The following is a 19614-nucleotide window of genomic DNA, read 5'->3' on the forward strand; positions in this document are numbered from 1 at the left end:
AATTTTGTTTATGTCCTTGTTTTATATTTGCCTAAGAGTTATGATATTACATTTAAAATAATTACGCTGTAACAAACTCTATGCTGATATAATAAAGCCAGGGAGAAGATCCTAAGACAAGATTCTCCTTCCGCAGCTGGCACAACATGACCTAAACACTGGGAACTTCAGGATCATCATCTCTAACAGGGAGGTGGCAGACCAAGGATTTCAAAAATCCCTTCCAAACTTCATTTCAGATATTCTAAAACTGAAAGTTTTAATACATCAATAGAGACAGAATATGATTGAGAGAAAGAAATTTTAACATTCTGAGAAGAACTCAAACAGATCTGAAATGCACTCAGGCTTTTTATTCCAGTAACAACTAACGGGATCCATTCACAATGAAAAAGCATCATTCAAGTGATCACTTTGCCAGGAGCAATTGCTCTTTAATTGAGCTATTTGTTCTTAAGATAGATAACTTTTGACAGACCCATAGAATGATACAAGATGTATATCTTTCCCGGAGTTTTTTCTTGTCAAGGCATAAAAGAGGGTCATTCTTTTTCAGAGAGTATATGCAATGCTCAGATAGTCTCCATGTCCTTTTCATACTGAGTGCAAAGCTGCTATAGACCTCAAGTGGAATTGTGATCTAGTTCGAACTTAGACAAATGGAAAATTGTGAATGACTAAAACTTTTCCAAAGGGCATTGGAATGGTCTGCTAGGGGTCATAAAAAGTGCTATATCTTAAGACTTTAAAAAAATAGTTTATAAAAGAAGTGAAAGGCTGGGTAATAATTAAAACAACATAGATAAAAGTATAACACCTACAATATTCATGGTACAGATGAATCATTTTGGAATGCCATCACTAATGGTCTCAGTTGGAATATTTTCTGTATTAAGAAAATACAGGATATTGCAATATAGACCATCTAAAATCCAGTTATGAATTAATTCTAACCTTGAAAATGAGGATTGAGGGGCATCTGACTTTGGCTCAGGTCATGATCTTGTCATTCCCGAGTTCAAGCCTCGTGTTGGGCTCTGTGCTGACAGCTCAGAGCCTGAAGCCTGTTTCAGATTCTGTCTCTGTCTCTCTCTGCCCCTTCCCTTCTAGCACACTATCTCTCTTGCTCTCCCTCTCTCTCAAAAATAAGCATTAAAAAAATTTTTTTAAAAAAGAAAGAAAATGAGGATTGACTTACAGGGCCTATAGTTATCAGAGTAGGCCCAATAGAAATTTGGCTTTAGAATCTGCATCATGGATTTACTTTAAACCAATCATTTATTTGATCATCATGCAGAAGTGGTTGAACGGGAAAATATCAAGAGTGATCAGTTCAGAAATCTGGTTATTTTTTAAAATATTTATTTATTTATTTGGCAGGGGTTGAAGGAGAAGCGGGCAGAGAAAGAATCCCAAGCAGGCTCTGTGCTATTAGCCCTCAGGGCTCAATGCAGGGCTCAATCTCACAAGTCATGAGACAGTGACCTGAGCTGATGTCGAGAGTCGGATGCCTAACCTTGGGTAAGCCACCCAGGTGCTCCCAGAAATCTGGTTATTTTATCTAAACCCTTACACAGTACCCTGGGGTAAAAGTTTAAAAATGTACCTACTTAGAAATAATCTCAATGAGATGCATGAATAAAAGTGAAATTTTGAAATGCGATCAAATGTGATTTAATAGCTATTTTTAAATCTGGACATTATATTCTATAGTTTCAAGTCTGGATTATATTACCTTTTGTATTATATATCGATGAATTAAACTGTATAAATTTCTGATGCAAAAATGTGTTAGTAAATTTTATGCATAAAAAGAATATTTATATATGGTTAAAAAGAATAACTTTATTGGTTGCAGTTTTCACAGATGTCTATCAGATTGAAAGTGTCTATTAGATTGCTCGAATTTTCTTTTTCTTTTTAATTTTTTTTTAATGTTTATTTTTGAGAGACAGAGACAGAGCATGGATCGAGGAGGGGCAGAGAGAGAGGAAGACGCAGAATCTGAAGCAGTCTCCAGCCTCAGTTGTCAGCATAGAGCCCAACGTGGGGCTGGAACCCAAGAACTGCGAGATTATGACCTGAGCTGAAATCAGATGCCCAACCGACTGAGCCACCCAGGCGCCCCTCAAATTTTCTATTCATATTAATTTTTCCCCAGTGTTTGAGGGAATTTTGGTACAATCTTACTATAATTGTGGATTCATCAATTCCTTGTTGCTTTATATATTTAGTTTATATTATTCTAGGTTCTGTCATTAGGTGCTCACAAGTTCAAGATATATATGCCCTACTGGTGAATTGTAAATGTAATCACTATTTAACAACCCTTTCTTCTTTTATTTTTTAAGTTTGTTTATTTATTTTGAGATGGGGGGATGGGCAGAGGGAGAGGAAGAGAATCCCAAGCAGGCTCCCTACTGTCAGCACAGAGACCAATGTGGTGCTTGAACCCACAAACCATGAGATCATGACCTGAGCCAAAACCAAGAGTCAGATGCTTAACTGAGTGAGTCATCCAGGTGCCCCATTTAAAATTTTAATTATGCTTTCTGCTTTAAAATGTAACTTAGCAATTATCTGCCTGTTGGATGTTTATATAGTATCTGCCTTTTAGATATTTATGTATTACCTTCTTCCTTCATTTAGTGGTATTGATTTATTACTAAACTGTAATAGATTTGCAATCAAGAAACTAAAACCTAAACAAAGTCATATTTTCAATAACATACAAATGGAGCATGACAGAGCTACAGATAAATTTAAATATTAGCCGTGTAAGATCTCATGAACTTGAATTCTACCTCCTATCCTGACCTTCTCAACTTATTTTTTTCACCCTCAGCAATGGCCTTTGCTTTTTTGTTCTAGTCCTGCACAAGGAGAGATTTTAGTCTGAGCTTTCAAATGTGTCTATGGCTGCCAATCTGGAGGATTCTATCTCCTTTTAGAAGACTAGGAATATAACCAAACCAAATCTTGACATGTCAGGATTTCTTCCCCCAACCATGCTTCTTTTCAAGGTGAGCCTCTTGCATGCTTTTAGTTTGGTTTAGTTTTCTATTTTGGATTCTGTCTGATAATAAAGTAATTTCAACTACATCCTCCAGATGATAACAACCAGGATTAATGTTTTCTTTTGAAAGAACTAGGTGAAAATAACTTAAAAAAATCACTGCAAGAAATTTTTCACTAAATATATCTGTTCCATGATGTGTGCATAGAAATATATATGTGTGTGTGTGTGTGTGTGTGTGTGTGTGTGTGTAGAATATATGTGGTTGTTTGAGTGCAAATATATATTTTATGGCTGTGCACTGATAAGATGGTAAAGCTCCAAGGTGTTTAGACATGAGTCACTCCAAATATTACTAAACTACCTTCTTTATCAAGGAACTCACTTCTTAAACTTGAGCATACCCCCTGTGCTGTGCACCATAAAGTGCCACATTCATCTCACTGAACTTCTCAAGAAGTTGCATTTGAAGGCCAAGGCTAGTAAGTACAGTCCTGCCAACCTCCTTGGAGCTGGTGCTCTGTCTCCAGCATTCCCTGGAAGGAACAGCACCTCCATTAATCAACCACCGTGTTGGTGGTTTCTGAGGAGACGATCAGAAATGTATCAAAACCACACCTAACAAAGCTCCTAATTGAAAGTCGGTCTTTAGAAGATTCTGGAACAATGCTCTCTCTTTCTGCTGTCTGTGGGAGTGGCTCTCTTTCTTCCCTCAACTGTGTGAAACAGAATCACCACAGGACATTAAGGAAAGGGACGCAGGAGTGATGATAAATGGGCTAATATTTGTGTATTTGACTAGATATTCAAAGAACTGAATTCATAGAGTTGCAACAGCACTTGTAAGTCATAACAGAAATCAGATTTGCCTCAGATATTGTCATGGACACTCAACATATGTTACCTCATTTTTCTCAAAACTCTGTAAAGTTTTATCAACGGGATACAATGCTCAAGATCTGAAGACGTAAGAATGACCTAGAATGGATGTAAATTGCTGTGTGAAGTCTGCACTCTTTTGGTAACAGCACACTGCTGCTCATTACTTGGCTGCCTCTCTCACCCAGATCGCTGATGATCTGTCACTTTTGGGGGAGTCTTCTAGACAACCACATTTTAAAAAGCCACTAAGTCATTCTTTATCACTACTCTCTTCTAATTTTCAGGTTGGTGCCTGTTAGATATATTCTGGTTTAATTTATAGTAAGTTATGCTAATCTAAAAAGAATTTTAATAAAATGCATTTGGTTTATAATGTTTGTTACCTACTTCCCTCCACAAGATGATGAAGCCCGTGAATGGTGGGATGTGTCGTATTTACTGGTCTAACATTCATACCTGGCATATGGTGAGGAATTGACAAGTATCTATTACATAAAGAGAATCCAAAAATATGAAGTGCTGTGTCCATAAAATCTTATATTCCAAAGTGTGAATGGCAAAGTTCATTTGCAAACTTGAACACCTATGGAATCGTGATTAATACATTTTTTAAGTTTATTTATTTTGACACAGAAAGAGAGAAAGATAGCAGGGGAGGGGGCAGAGAGAGGGGGGAGAGAGACTGCTGGGCAGGCTCCACACTAACAGCCCAGAGCCACACACAGGGCTCAAACTCATGAACCATGAGAACATGACATGAGCTGAAACCGAGACTCAGATGCTTAACTGAGCCAACCAAGCTCTCCATGTCTAATACTTATCAACAATTTCCTTTAGAAGAAGGTCTTAACTTCTTCCCTATTAAATAAAAGACATAAGTGGCGGGAAGCAAGAGAGTATGGATGTCCTCTGCTCACATCAGGTATAGTTGCGTGAACCAGGAGGGATCATTGAAAGCTGAGAATGAACTGAGGGTTGGCGGGGAGGGGGTAGGGGGGAAGACAGGTGGTGGGGATGGTGGAGGGCACTTGAGGGGAAGAGCACTGGGTGTTGTATGGAAAACAATTTGACAATAAAATATTATGGGAAAAAAAAAAAAAGAAACAATGGTTTGGATAAAACTGCTTATCAGTAACCCATGGCACACACTTCATTTTGCTAATTGGTCTTTTACACCCAAAGGCTGAATCTCATTTATTTAAAAGCTTTCTGCTGTACCTACAAACTTATTTCTTTATAAGTAAAATCAATTTTGGAAAAAAAACCTTTGCTCTTGAGAAAAGCTTATTCCTAAAACTATACGGATAGTAACTTTTCCCTTTTGTCACACTCCAATAAAATACATGTCGTCCCTCCTGGGCATATACAATGTGGACACAGCATGCTGCTAACATACTTTCCTTCCACTTATTTTAACCCTTTCATTTAACAAGAAAAAGATCACAATTAGATTTCAAGAAAATTCTCAAGTTCCACATAAGTCCTATTCACTGTGGCTTGGATACGTGGCCAAGAGGTTTGCAAACATTCCTGGTAGCATTATAATCACCTTTCAGGGCACATGGAGGACTATCTGTCATTTCTTTCTACTTTTCTCTTTATCCCTTCAACAAACACTCAGTGCTTCCCACAGCGCTGACCATTCTTTGCATTTTCTGGGGCTTCTACTAGGAGATATCTTTTCTCACTCGAAGCAGAGAAAACCAAAAGAAAAGTGAAATGAAATGCTTTGCTGACGATGTTCCCCTTCTCCCATTACATTAGCTCCATCTGGGTGGTTTAATAATATAAACGCTCTCATTTTTCATCTATTTCTTAAATGTCTTACTTAGTACCCTATTCACATGAGAATCCCTATTTTGGAATATATTACGTCCTTTAGGGAAAAAAAGCATGGCTGAGGGTGAAATCAGTGTAACCAGATTTGCTATTTGCTGAACTTTTTTAAAATAAGAATTTGTATGTTAAAAGTAATCTTTTAGAAACATCTACCTTACCATTATCCAGTAAGTGTAGACAATGTTGACATTCACCTGGATCTCCTGGGAAGCCAGACTTGTCAAGGCCTGAGGAGATTATCCTCAGGGATGAAAATCACCAGGTGATCACTACTTTCACACTTTAACAAATTAATTTTAGCTTTGCATTGGATTCTGCAGTGTAAACCACACATTTGCCAGTAATTCTGGACTTCGGCTCAACATCGTGCCCAGTTAGGTTAGGTCTTGAACTCAGGTCTAGTCGGTACACTTAATTTCAAGACTTAAATTCAGAAATGAAGTTCGTGTTCTGAAAAGAGTATCAAATTCTGAATAATATGTATCTTCTCAGGGGTTTTCTCCCTATCATCATTGAATTCAATGCATCTTTAGACCCCGTATATAATTACTTTTAGATTATTTATGGTAAGACGTATTTGATGAATATGACATAAAACTAAAGTTTATGGCTGCAAATCACATGGTGGGCAAGAATTTTCAAAACTAAGTTTTAATTGGAAAGAATTGAGTCATCTTCCCAGACTGAGAATATAGAAATGCTTTTTGAAAAGAGAAAGGGAGAAAGTTTACTAACATAAAGCTCATGTAGTTACGTAGTATGTTATTATACCAACTAAAATTAAATGTAAAAAATTTCTTTTGCTTCACAAATTATTGGAAGTCTGCTACTACCTCCAATCTGATTTCTCCAACTTTCTCCAGAAGTGAGGCATTGCTTTCATAAAATATTTTCCCTGTTTAAGAAATATTATAAAGCATTATTAACATGCTATTTTTATACAATCAAATTCATTGGCATTTAAATATATTGTATATTAATTACTACAACTAATTTCTATTACATTAAAAATATAGGTAGTATTCATCTAGTAAACTTTCAGTCAGAATGTTCAAATGTAAAAAAGTATAGAACAATAAAATAAGACTCAATCCCTCCATCCTTCCTATCTTCTGTTCCTCTTTTTTTATACTAAATAAAGAATTTTAAGAGAAATACAGGTATACTTACAAAATCTTAATACCTAAACAATTTTAAATCTCATTTATGGTATTTCAATATATCAAATATAAGTACTTTAAAATCTTAATTTTTGAATGATTAAATGTATATTTAAATTCCTTAAAAAATACTTTTCATTAAGGTTACATTTTCAATGTTGGTGCCTTGCTTTGAGTCTCAGTTTAATATTTTCCTTCCTGAAATAAATTTAATGCCATGTTTATCTTAAAATTTCCCATGAATTAACCATTGATATGACTCAACATTGTATTCATTTATAAATATGTTTATCTGTTTCATTTTGGTCTGAGGTACCTAAATTTGATCTAATTTCTAAGGTAATAATCTAACCTAACAATCTGACAAGGCTTTAAAGTTTACAAAGAGCTTTTAATGCATGAAATGGGCATCAAGGCCCTGCAGAAGCATTTGCGGTGGATTTGTAATACTTAAAGAGAATGTCCCATTTTCCCTGTGGGGTTATCTTCTTTTGGGTTTTCTAGTAGCAAACTACTCCCTTATCACACATAACCAGATTTATTGTTGAACAGGAAAGGACACCTTAGATAATTAATTTTTTGAATGTTTCTGCGTGTAATCAACTAATTGTAGTATTGAGTAGAGTATGGGCAAAAGAAAGCAAACTCGATTTCTCCTCAATGGCTTTGCACTGAGAGGTAGAGAACGGTGTTTAACAGCTTCCTGGCAGCCCACATCTTTGAGGACTATTTGGAACGCAGAAATAAAGAAAGCATTAAAAAGACTCCTACACTGCACCGTGGCAATGATTAGAAAGGACAATCTATGAGCTTTGAAAACAGAAAGCAGAAAGCCTGCAAGCAGTCTGCAGCCTTGAGCAGAATCTCTTCTCCATCAAAACTCTGTTGCAAATCCAGCTTCTCCTCTTGCAAACCCACAGGATGGGAGAGGGAACCACAGCCACTCCAAACTGGAGCTAGAGGGCCATCATTAGTGGTTTCTGTCACTGTCTTAGTGCCTTTCCTTCATGAATGAAATATGCAAATGGCATTTTACATTAGCTCTTTCCGTGGTGAAGAAGAAGAAGAAGAAGGTCAAGAGATACAACCAGCACAGCCAGCGCGATAGAGATCTGTGACCAATGTACTTACACCTTCAAATGTCTCCAGATTTCAGCCTCTGGAAATATCTAGCCCATTTCTTTATGGCACTGTTGCTTCCATCAGCTGTGGAAATCAACATAAAATAATATAGTAACCCAATGAGTGCTGGACAGCCTTCCAGAGCATCCGATTAAGTGAACACTAACGGCACACGGATGGTGTACAAAATCTGAATGATAAATAGCAAGTAAATACCTTCCAACGGGCCAGAAGGGGGAAGGATGCTGAGCTACTGCTGCTGTCGGCTCTCTTGTGTAACAGCAAAGGCGGCTCAGTCCCTCTGACAGGCTATGAAGCGCGGCTGCCTATCGGCGTCGGGGCGGTCCTAGTGCCTGCTCCAGGTTACACACAAGGTAACTCTGAAGAGCTTCCCTGCTTCTTGTGAGTCATCCACAGGGTCTCACCTAGGGCTTTCAGGGGCATCAGCTTGTTAAGCATCAGGGCAGCGGAGTTGGGGTTTGGGAAAAGTGATTAGTAGCAAATGGGGTCTGCCAATATATCCAGACACTGCTATTGAAGCCAGAAAGGATTACACATCATCTTGTTGGCTAAATAAACAGTGCTCTTGAAAATCTTACAGCCAGAGAGGGCTTTTTCAAGGAAACCTATGTGCACATGTACTATCTATTTATTCTGCTCTTCCATGCATATTGAAAATACAAAGGAAACAAGAATAAAGAAGCAGGGGACATTTTATAGTGTGATACATTTCCTAGCATTTGCAAAAAGTGTCTAAGGCCTAAAAGTTCCAGGTTCAATACCATAGTCTGTTCAAAAACCTAAACTAAAATACATGCAAAAATTTAAAAAAAAAGGGCTGTCAGAAGCTTATTCTCTGAGAGGCAAAGTGTGATTGTGCCTATTCATATAAACATGACTCTCCACCTCTGTGCATTTGCCCCATTTCTTTTTCTTTGTGGCACCTTTCTCCAACAAATTCATGCTTTTTTAATTTAGTTTTTGTCTAACTTCCCCCTGAAACATAACATCTATAAAGGAATCTGCTCTATTTACTTTGAAAAAGTAGCCAGGGAGATTACTCAGCACATGTTTGTGGAAACAATAAACCAGACAGTAAACTGAAAAATTACATTACAGAAAACAAGTACAGAAGTCAATCTCTTAACTGATGAAATTCAACTAGCATTATCTCTCTGAGCAGCTATTTTATTTAAGGACTAAGTATACATTAGCCTTTAAGAAACTTGTAATTTAAAGGTAGAGAAGAGATTAATATAGGTATATAGTCAAACAACTATGTGTACATATACTATTTGCCATAAGCGAATGAACAATATTGTCAGGATGTGCTATCTTTGCTAAGGGTTTCTGTGCTTTGATGTTAGGAGTATGGTGTCTGAGAAATCAACACTGATTTCTCCCTGCCACCTCCCCAAATACGTAGTTATAGTTTGGTGGGTTTTGTGCAGGTTGGTTCAGAATGTGCCAGAATCTGGAAAGTTAATTCTAGTATGATTTGTCAGCAGGGTAAATTCAGGTACTAACACTGGTGAAGAGAAGAAGGGCAGGCAGGTAGGTTCTCAGGCTTGGGAGCACCCTCACATTGGCAGGAAGTCAGCAGGAGGGTTCCGGCATCCACCTAAAGATGGCTGCCTTCTGGAGGAGCAAGGGGCTGCTCATACTTAGTGACCCCGGACATTAGACCATGTTGGTGAGTTATGGCAGCCAGGGGAAAGGTCCTGCGGCTGGTAAGAAGATATGCCGCAAGGTGGAGGCTCAGAGGTTAAGATTCCAAGAGGGGAGAGAGAGAGAAAGAGTGGAGATCAAGATAAGACTGTCCTCATGGAGCACTCAAGGTGGGATTTTCTCAAAGGAAAATGAGAGTCCAACAGATGCAGGGTCAGACTGAGAACATCAATGAGGGGCACTGATTCTTTTAAGGTTTGAGGATCCAGAGAGTCAAGTTAAGCCAGAGTAATTTTGTCTCAATGAATGGAAGGCTGCTTTGTTCAGTCCACAAATTGTACTTCACTTGTACATTTCATTTCTACTTCTCAATTCAGCATGTTTTCTGAAGTGAGATTCTGTTTTACAAAGAGAAAGTTGACTGGCCACAAAGGTGCTAAGGCACCCTCTAGAGATGCTGGTAAGTGTGCAAGGTGCATGGACCAGACATGGCAGAAGACGAATTCTGGCTGGTGTAAGAGGGAGGAATGCCCCTTCACCACAGATGTCTTTGTAGCCACTGATTTTTATAGGTGTGAGAGAGCCCCCTGGGGAGCAGTACACTGTGTCCCTGGCTGGGCCTCATATATACACTGACATGTCATCCCTGCCATGATACAGGTGGAGGGGGGTGCTTAGTGGTGCTGAGAGACACATCACCGATATACATCAAAGAGCCTCAGCATAGAAAACCAACTTGATTTAGTGGATACAAAGGAAAACAGAGAATGTACCTTCTTCTTATACAAATATAGAATATTTATCAAAATTGATCATGTACTAGGTCATAAAGCAAGTTGCAAAAACTTCTAATGAATCAGTATCACACAGACCATGTTCTTTGACCAGAGTGCAATTGCTTATGTCAGTAACAGAATGATCAGTAAATCATTCCTGTACAGTTGGCAAATTAAACCACACTTTTAGGGGCCCCTGGGTGGCTCAATTGGTTAAGCATCTGACTTCAGCTCCAGTCATGATCTTACAGTTCGTGAGTTCAAACCTCACGTTGGGCTCTATGCTGACAGCTCAGAGCCTGGAGTCTGCTTTGGATTCTGTGTCTCCCTCTCTCTCTGCTCCTCCCCCCTCACACTCTGTCTCTTTCTCTCAAAAATAAATAGACATTTAAAATATATATTTACATTTAAATAATTCATTGGTCAAAGACAAAACTGAATGCAGAAATTTAAAAATAATTAGAAACATATAATCATTAAAAACTCCCTACAGGAGGCTATGAAAACATACTTAAATCTATAGTTTCAAGTTCTTATATCAGCAAATGAACAGACAAAAAATTTAGAGATAATAAAAACTACAGAATAAATCAATGAAATAGAAAACTCAGGAGATACGTAAAACATTAACATAATCACCATAGCCAAAAGGATATTTTTCAAAAAGTTAATGAAATAGATAAATATTTGGCTAGAGTGGTTAAAGACAAAAGAGGGAAGGCACAAAACTCATTGAAGAAAACTTCAAAAAAAATGGGACACCTGAGTGGCTCAGTCAGTTAAGCATCAGACTCTTGATTTCAACTCCAGTCATGATCTCATGGTCCTGGGATCAAGCCCTGTATTGGGCTTAAGATTCTCTCTCTCTGTCTCTATCACCCCCCTCTCTCTTTCTCTCTCTGTCTTGAAAGAAAAAAAAGAGAAAGAAAAGAAATAATGTAAAAAAACAATGTTTTAGTTTCTGAGATAGTGGAACGTATACCTATCATTTAACCCAGACATTTCACTCTTAGGTATTTGTCCAAAGAAGGTAACAAGAGTACAAAGGCTTATATGAATTTTCATAGAGCTTTAGTTGTACCAATAGAAAATAGAAAACAACTCAAATGTCTGTCAAAAGATGAATGGTTAAATAAATTGCGGTGTGTCTGTACAGCAAGATACTACTCCATAATAATAAAGAATTAACGTGCAACAATCTATATGAATCTCAAAACAGTTATGCTGAGCTTTGTAAAAAGCAGACAAGAAAGGGTACATATTATGATTTCATATATATATAAAGTACCGGAGGATGCAAATTAGTCTATGGTTTCAGAAATCAGATCAGTGGCTGTGGGGAGGCAGAGGAGGAGAAAGGGGGTTGCAAAGGGGCAAGAAGAGATTGTTGCGAATGATGGCTGGTGGGGTGTGTGCTCATTATCTGCCTGCAGCGATGGTTTCACGGTGTTCACATAGGTCAAAATCACTGTTAGGCCCAGTCCTCAAGAACCAGATACCATGACAGCCTACAAGAGGTCTACTGGGGAGAAAACCAGTGAGCAAAATGGGAAAAGGAAGACAAGCACCCTGGCGCAGGGCTGATCAAGTGTAGGAGACACGAGGGTAAGGAAAGCAAGATGGAAAACAGGAAGGTCGTGGGCTGGAGTGTAATTTTAAGAAATTTAGCAAAGCCAAGACAGTTCTCTATGAGTGGAGTCCTGCTTCTCAAAGGAATGAACTTCTCTTAGGTCTCTGCCATATTTGGTCATTAGATAGGAGTGGCCTGGGGCCAATATACAGTGATGGTTTTCAGAATACAGTAGTAGGGGCTGTTAGTCAATTACTCTCCTCGCCCTAGAAAATCTGAGAAGCACATTGCCCAGCTGCCCTCTCACCAAATTAGACTCTTTAAATATGTGCAATCATATGTCACTTAGGCCTCAGTAAAATTAGAAAAACAAGAAAGACACAATGGCAGATAAAGCAGAGATGAAACATAACAACAGAACACTATGGACAGCTCTACGCCAATGGATTTGGAAACTTGGAAGTAGACAAATTCCTAGAAAAATTTAATTTACCAAAACTGATTCAAAAGAAACCAACCGTCTGATTAATCCTAGCATTATGAAAGAAATTAAAAGAACAAGAACCCTACAATCAAGTAATCCTATTCATGGGACGATACCCAAGAGACCGCTATAAGAATGTTCACAGCAGCAGCGTCTGAGTAACAAAAGCTTGAAACATTTAAATAGTCATGAAAAGGGGAATAGATAAACCAGCTGTGCTCTATTTACACAATACGATACAGCAGAAAAAAAGTATAATCTTTCCACACACCAAATTTTAGAACATAATAACTAAAAAAGTAAATCCCAGAAAACTAAACATGACACGCAAAGTTTTTATAGAGATAAAAAATAGCAGAATTAAACTGTATTATTTACTCATATATGTAAACGTGAAAAAACTATATTTTAATTAACAAGGAATTCATAATAAGACCAGTGGCCATTTCTAAGATAGGCTGGTGAAGCATGATATGCATTTTATTGGTAATGACCTAATTCTTGTGTTGATGGGCATTCATTATATTATTCTGCTTTTCGCCTTAACATATATCCTCTAATAATCCTTTGTATGTAGCAAATAATAGATATCATTTTTTTATTTTTAAGTTTTCTTTAAATCCAAGTTAGTTAACATATAGGGTAATAATGATTTCAGGAATAGAATTTAGTGATTCATCACTTATGTGCTCATCCCAACAAGTGCCCTCCTTACTGCCCATCACCCATCTTAGCTCATCCCCTCCTCCACCTCCCCTCCAGCAACCCTGTTTGTTCTTTGTATTTGAGAGTCTCTTATGGTTTGCTTCCCTCTCTGTTTTACCTCATTTTTCCTTCCTTTGCCCTATGTTCATCTGTTTTGGTTCTTAAATTCCACATATGAATGAAATCTTATGATGTTTATCCTTCTCTGACTAATTCCACTTAGCGTAATTCCCTTTAGTTCCATCCAGGTTCCGCAAATGGTGAGATTTCATTCTTTTTGATTGCCAAGTATTATTCCATTGTATGTTGCAATGTATGTATACACCACATCTTCTTTATCCATTCATCTGCCAATAGACATTTGGGCTCTTTCCATAAATTGGCTATTGTTGATAGTACTGCTATGAACATTGAGATGCATGTGTCCCTTCAAAACAGCACACCTGTATCCTGTGGATAAATACCTAGTAGGGCAATTGCTGGATCATAGGGTAGTCCTATTTTCAATTTTTTGAGGAACTTCCATACTGTTTTTCAGAGTGGCTGCACCAGTTTGCATTCCCATCAGCACTGCAAAAGGATTCCCCTTTCTCTGCATCCTCGCCAACATCTGTTGCTTCCTTAGTTGTTAATGTTAATGACAGGTGTGGTTGTACTTCATTGTGGTTTTGATTTGTATTTCCCTGACGATGAGTGATGTTGAGCAATAATAGATACCCTTTTAAAAGAGAAAAAAAAGAGAGAAAACTCCTATTCCACACAGAGAAAACAGCCTGTGCAGAGGTATCAGGGCAGCAAGTTGGAAAAATAACATGGGACAAATGAGAGACAGGACAGCCACTGAGGCATGACGCATTTAGTGGCAGGGGAAAAGTATGGTTCACGGGCATCGACGTAGTACCAGGACCAGGCCTGTCACAGCCAACATCTTCTCACAAGAACACGATCTTTGCAAACCTGATCTTCCCTCTCTTGGCAAGTGCTGATTAGTCATTTTATTACTGCAGATTTCCAAACGGGTATAACTTACAAGGCCTTTTAGGTTATGCACAATTAATTCAGAATTCATGAATCAGTGGAATTTTCCAATCCCTCATGAAGACCTGTTACATTTTTAGTTTGGAAACATGATTTAGTAGACCATGTCAATTTCCTATTGCATCTCACTGCTGTCACTACAAAATTTCATCTAAAAATACCATTTTCCCCTAGTTACAAAAAGAAGTAACACATAATTATTGTAGAAAATGTAAAAATACAGATAAGCACTAAGTAGATAATAAAACTCACTGTGATGCCAGGACCCAGGATTATTTGCTATTTAAAGATCGGTGCACAGGGGCGCCTGGTGGCTCAGTCAGTTAAGCCTCCGACTTCGGCTCAGGTCATGATCTTGGCTGTTTGTGAGTTCAAGCCCTGCATGGGGCTCTATGCTGACAGCTCAGAGCCTAGAGTCTGGAGCCTGCTTCAGATTCTGTGTCTCCCTCTCTCTCTCTCTATCCCTTCCCTGCTTGTGCTCTCTCTTTCTCTCTCAACAATAAATAAACATTAAAAATAAATAAAGATTGGTGTATATACACTAATACCTGATATTTCACAAAACTGGAAATGTAGATATCATTTTAAAGCCTGTCATTTCCCATATTTTTGTTAATAATGTCATATTGTCTCTAATTCATTACATAAGATTCAAATAGCAGGGTAGGAAAACTATGACCTACACATCAAATCCAGCCTGCTACTTGTTTTTACAAATAAAATTTTATTGGAACACAGTCATGTTCATTGCTTTACATGTTGTCTGTGGCTCTAACAATAGAGTTGAGTAGTTGTGATAGAGACTACACCATAAAGCTATTTGGCCCTTTGCAGAAAAGGTGCCAACTCTTTCTAAAAGAAACACTTACTTTTAATGGCCATATAGTATTGCATTTTATGGATGTATCATTAGTTGACTAATTTCTCATTAGTATACATTTTGACTATTTTTAATTTTTTTTTCTATACTGATTACCTTGACTTATAAATCTTTACAGACATCCTAAAATTAAAGTGTATGTCCTATATAAGGTTTTTAAACATAAGGCCAACTTTTCTTTCATAGGATTGCACCAACTGACAGCACTGCCACTCACAAAGGAAATTTCTGGAAACAGTCTTTATCCCCATTGTTATGTTCATTCTGACCACCTAATTTTTATCATTTACTCTATTAATGATTTCTGGTTCACAATATTAGTTTTCAGTCTATCTTCCTTGACCTTTCTTAGGCTCTATTTTCTCCCAGCATTTACATTCAACCTCTGTTCTCACCCCTGGCTCTGTAATATCCTGCCAGCATTGACCATCTTCATTTTGGCATATTTTACTTCTATAATGGAATGCTGAAGTATTCTCTTTACCAGTCTACTAGTCTTCTCCTTACAGTTACACCTTCCTCTATTTTTAAAAAATATATACTGCCAGATTAAGTTTCCTTTTTTTAAGTTTTAATTATATTAATTTGTGCTCAAAAATCTGCAATGAATTTATATTGCTAAAATATAAAGTTAAAATTCCTTTCATTGGTAATTAATACTCTTCGAATTGGGCCCAACTTGCTTTTTACCTTAATTTTCTTAATTAGTTTGTGTATCACACTGTGAGCTTTAAAACAATTGAACAATTCCCTATCTCAGGTCATAGATTTTTTAAACCCCCTCATATATTTTTGGTCAGTTCGACATATATGTGGCTGTTTGTCATTTACCCTAATGCCCTCTGCCCAACCCATCAAATTATACCCATTCTTCAAAGCCTAGCATTAATGTAATTTCTCTTACAAGGCTTTTGCTTCATTCCATCAGCCAAAAAATATATCCTCCTCCTATGAATTCTCCATAGTAGTTATATTTTTATCTGCACTTGTCATATAATATTTACTTTGTACACAATGACCTCTTAAAGTATTTTACTTTGTTACTGGTTTTACACTAAATTAGTACATGCTTTGTGCCTCTTTTTTCTTTGAATCCTTATTGTACTGGGTCTTCCACAAGACAGAGAAGTTATCATTGAATGAATGAATGAATGAATGGATGGATCACTAACTTAATGGAGGACAAACATGAAGTAGTCCAATACTTTATGACTCGTCCAGTATTGGAATAAAAATCAGAGAATTATGGATCTAGGCCTTCTCATAGTATTACACAATCTATTACATCAAAACGACTGCTATTTATTCACCTAAAAAGAAGGACTTGTTAGACACAATACATACACCTCAGAATGCATCAAGATAGAGTACAAATACATCAAGCCAAACGGGATGAATCTGTTTTTTTCTAACAAGATCTCATGAAGGCATTTACTGCTGATCAATTTCACTGACTGTGGTGCGTGACGTGGTACTTACCAACCTGAGAAACAGGGACAGCAGGACTTAAGCTTCAGGACATTTCCCAGAGAGAGAAGCAGTGAGGACTTAATCTATTCTTGTTCATTACAATAGACACAGATTAGGTGGTAGGTTTCGTTTTGTCCTCTCTCTTTGCTGTTAAAGATTTGTTTATTCATAGAATTCCAGATGACAGGGACAAGAAAAGCATACTATTCATAATTAATATTTTCAATAGACTGTAAGTCCATCAGATGACAAAGAAGCATTTGTCATTTCAGGAGGTTAAAAAAATCATCCAGCATGTGTATGAGTGCATTAGGGCATTTTTTGCTGCACATCAGCTTTATCTAGATTCTTTTGTAAGAGGTGGAGAAAAAAAAAGATTTGTACTGCAAGTCAATTCTTTAAATGTTTTATTATTTTTGCAAGAGTGAAAGTGGGGGAGGGGCAGAGAGAGGGAGAGGATCTGAAGCAGGCTCTGCTCTAACAGCAGAGAGCCTGATGTGGGACTTGAACTCACTAACCATGAGATCATGACCCGAGGCGAAGTCAGACGCTCAACTGCCTGAGCCACCCAGGTGCCCCTGCAAGTCCATTTTGTCTAGGTCCCTTCCATTCCCAGTTGTATTGTCCTGGGAAAATTATTTCACTTCTCTGGGCTTCTTTTTCCTACCAGTAAAGAAGCTCAACTAGGTGATATCAGAGCCCCTTTCCACCTCTGAGCTTCTGGATTCTATGTCACATGCACAGAGAGTGAGAGCAGCACCTCAGATAGGCAAACTGGGCCCGCCATGGAGAAGCCTACTTTATGTTGTGTGACTGTCACTGGAGTGTCTATGCTATAAAACCTCTCTAGATAATGTGTATCCCAGACTGAACTCACACTGCATAAAAAAATATGCATTTTCTGTTTAGAATTCTGGTCTTCCACAGGGAAGTAGATAGAATGTCCTGGTCAGGGGCACAGACTGATGGATGTATGAAACTCTGCTTCAGTGGCTCCACCAGCAAAAGTCATATGTTGTGCATGAGTTTTTGCTTAATTTTTCTTTTTTAAATTTGTGTTTATAATAGTGTGAATTTCAGCAACATTTATGAGAACATGATTGAGTCATTTTCTTTTGTAGATATCCGATGAGGACAACATTTTTTACAAATATCTGTTCTCTTTCTAGTTTGACTTAGCTTATTTTCCTTATATTTCCATTCCAATTGTGCTGCCAAGGTCAGCTTTCTACCATACTGCCTTGCTCAAAAATTTGAGGGATTAGATTAGAATAATGGCATACCAGAACTTACAAGGATCATAGAAATAATTTAATTTAGTCCATTCATCTTACTGTTATTAAAATTGAAGACCCTGGAGATGTAACAGTTTAAGGTCACTGTGTTTTCCTGGGTTTCCTAGAAAACTGAACCCAAAGTGAGGCTTAAATAGTAATGCTTTCTTGGGAGGAAAACCCAGGTTTCTAAGAGTAAGGGAAAGGGGAAGTAAGGTAGCAAAGGGTAGAAAGGAAATGTACAAAGATGTATTGTTACACTGATTCCCAGGCTCAAAGAGACAAAGCTGGTAACTCTGCAGATGCCAGTCTAGCAAGCCAGCTCTGGAAATCTGTCCCATGCCTCAAAAGAGTCTGCCAGAGAAAGAAGGAAGAGAGAAGTGACCTGCCAAACCCTTCGTGTTCCTCTATCACTCTTCCAAGTTTACCTGATGGGAAGTTAAATCCCCTACACTTCTAGGTTGTGCTACCTGGCCACATTGTCATCTTCAGGGAAGTCAAATCCCACAGCCTGTAGCGTGTTGCCTGAAGTGTCAGTAGAAGTCAGAGACTCTGGGTGAGGTGCCAGTAAGTCTCTGGGAGCAGAAACAAACCCAAATGGAGTTGATTGCTGCTCCAACTGTCAAAGAAGAATAAGAGGCTAAGTACTTTGGAGACAGGTAAATGCAAGAGAAAACTGAAAGTGGGTCCAAAATCATCATAGCTTCCTAATGACAAAAGCATAACTACAAGCTGATATCCTTACACTAAATTGAATATTCACACAACAGCCAAATTTCTCAGCTTGCCCTCCAAGATTTCCATAATCTAAATTTACCTTATTTATTCAGCATATTGCCAACTAAACTAATTTATGAGAATTAGCATCATCTGCATCTAAACAGCTTGACTATTGGGATTGAGGACCAAGAACATTTGTGTCAATACAACTTGACTGTGTTTTCCAGGAAATTCTTGCCCAGATAGATAATAATGTAAACCAATTAAAAAAAAAAAAAGAAAAGAAAACTGTTTGCTTTAGAAAACTATTGCAAATGTATTTATCCAGGAAAATAGTTTGCTCATCTGGGCTTAGATCTTGCTTATCAAACAATAGTTTGCTGATCAACATTATTTTCAAGATCTCCCAAGATTGTGCCCATCAATCTTAAACAATTATTTCACACACTTTGCCCAATTCTGATCAGTTACTTTGAAGGACTGCCTTAAATTCATGAGCCTAGGTCTCTACTTTCCAGATAAGTATTTGATTGCCTTGTTCAGCCCCCAAACACCCACAAGGAGATAGGAAATTTATTCATTTCATTGTGGTTTAGGCAGAAATGACCAGTTAACTCACACAAATAAGGTAATCATTGTCTGACTCCCTAAAATAAAATCAGAAAAGATCCCACAAAGAATAAGATCAATTATCTATTCAATTAAAGATATTCAAATTTCCACACTTAATGAAAATTAAGACAGATCTATTTAAAATTATATGACTATCACCCAATTTCATTGTGCATCATCCCCATTTTATCATATAGATTCATATATTTTACAGTGCATTCCTGTTTGTAAAATAGTATAAAATTTTCCTCAGAAGTGGAAATTTGTATTTGAATGCCAGCTAACTTGATGGGAGCATTAGAATTGGAATTATCATATCATAGCTGTAGGTTAATATAGCACAGATCCTGCCAAGGGTGATTCAATAATTGCTGAAGTAGTCGAAGCATCTTCTCTGA

The sequence above is a fragment of the Suricata suricatta genome, chromosome 14 (assembly GCF_006229205.1).
Source record: "Suricata suricatta isolate VVHF042 chromosome 14, meerkat_22Aug2017_6uvM2_HiC, whole genome shotgun sequence".
Classification (NCBI taxonomy): domain Eukaryota; kingdom Metazoa; phylum Chordata; class Mammalia; order Carnivora; family Herpestidae; genus Suricata; species Suricata suricatta.